This window comes from Pinus tabuliformis, chromosome 3_1 (assembly GCF_031772625.1).
Source record: "Pinus tabuliformis cultivar Carrire ecotype Pingquan chromosome 3_1, CPIR1, whole genome shotgun sequence".
Lineage (NCBI taxonomy): Eukaryota > Viridiplantae > Streptophyta > Pinopsida > Pinales > Pinaceae > Pinus > Pinus tabuliformis.
This window is the reverse complement of record NC_142301.1, coordinates 707,816,390-707,818,168: the sequence shown is the minus strand read 5'-3', so window position 1 is coordinate 707,818,168 and position 1,779 is coordinate 707,816,390. Positions and strand designations below refer to the sequence as shown.

The window sequence follows — 1,779 nt, the reverse complement described above, 5'->3', positions numbered from 1 at the left end:
TTACTAACATTGATAATGATTCAAACCGACAAAGAAAGAACAAAAAATTAAACAGAAACAAATAAAACAAAGAAACAGAACAGAAAAAATAACAAACTAAATAAAGATAAACCATTTAGCAAACAAACAAACACAGAAAATAGATAAAGGAAAAAATTATAAACAACAAAAATAAACATAAGAGGGGACAAATACACAAATCAAAAACCAAAAAAAAATCTAAGCATATCCCCAGAAAGCAGCTCTCATTTTATTGGTCGTTCATCAGATAATGATAGATCAGCATAGTGTATAATGCCCTAGGGCATCTAATCCTCGAGCTTCTTTCCAGAATGCACAAGCAAAGAACATTGAAAACTCTGCTCGCAGCAGAACCCTAGCCGTGAACTTTAACAACAAAATATGCGATTTAAAGCAGATCCCCAGAAAGCAGTTCTCATTTTATTGGTCGTTCATCAGATAATGATAGATCAGCATAGTGTATAATGCCCTAGGGCATCTAATCCTCGAGCTTCTTTCAGGAATGCACAAGCAAAGAACATTGACAACCCGGCTCGCAGCAGAACCCTAGACATGAACTTTCACAGTAAAACATACGATTTAAAGCAAGAATCATCAGAGACTTAAATACTGGTAATCACATGAGTCATGTTGTTGCAGTTATTTTACTCATCCTATGATTGCCTCGCATTTTCTAAGGACATCAAAGAATTTGGAATACACAACAAAAATGGGAAAAAATAGAAACCTCAGATCGTAACATTATCATAAAATAAACGGGACATCACACAGCAATAGTATCATAAAATGATGGGGACAATCACCGGTACAAAAACCCAAAATAAATTCACTTTGGGCAACACATCAAATCTAAAGGAAGAAGATAAGCACCCCCTTTAACTACCAAATTAACAAAAGCCAAACGCGAAACGAAAACTACAGACGCTCAAACGAAGGCAAATCTCAAATATAAAGCATTTCAGACCACACACAGTAACAAATAAAATATTCAACAGGCCATAAGCAGATTCATGAGCGGGAGCTTATGAATCTGCTGCAGAATGGAACATCGGGTTTGTTCAAAATTTCATGGAAAGATAAAGATTCTCTAATGGTTAAAGATTTCTGGTTGTGTACAACCATAATCCCAACAACAAGAAATCTTTATCCTTCAGTAAATTTTGAACAATCCATAGCCCCAACAAATTATAAGAAATCCAACCGGATAATCGCAGGAGCATCTCTAACATAAAACCACCTCAGAAACCCTAGATAACCCATAAATTCAACCGGCCATGACCTTTACTCACTTTCCATACGAGTCTTCTATCCTTGTTGATCTCTATATCTAGAGAAGGGGCAACGCGTTAACCTTCTAGAAGCCCTAAACCCTAACCCTAACTTTTTCGCTGCGGCAAGTTGAACATGTAAACTCTCCGCTTCACAGCCCTAACCCTATCTTTTAATTTGCACAAGGGGACCTTTCAAAAGGTCACTTCCATCCGTGGTGATTTTGACCTTAGGTAGAAAAGCTAAGCTATGAGACTTAGGTCCACATTTTAAATTCTATATACAAAAGTATCAAGATTCCTCACACTTTTAAATTGGCTTCATTATAATAAAAAATCAAACACAAATATTTTGGCGTCTTCAATATTATAAGTTTGTTGAACACAATAATTTTATAGTTAAAATTATGTTTAGTTTAGATGTATTTTAGAGATTTGGACTTCTCCCACTTGGTAGATTTGTAATTAAGATGGAGCTAGACTAGTTTAA

The 1,779-nt window shown here is 35.4% G+C and overlaps 2 non-coding genes across 2 annotated transcripts; both read right to left on the bottom strand.

Moving 5' to 3' along the window:
• Positions 1–240: 240 nt before the first annotated feature.
• On the bottom strand, positions 241–322 carry LOC149189148 (small nucleolar RNA U54). Its single transcript, XR_016256624.1, has one exon. It is a non-coding gene; the product is annotated as a small nucleolar RNA U54 (small nucleolar RNA).
• Positions 323–610: 288 nt separating this feature from the next.
• Positions 611–682, bottom strand: LOC149189147 (small nucleolar RNA Z199). The gene has a single exon (XR_016256632.1). It is a non-coding gene; the product is annotated as a small nucleolar RNA Z199 (small nucleolar RNA).
• Between the last annotated feature and the right edge of the window lie 1,097 nt (positions 683–1,779).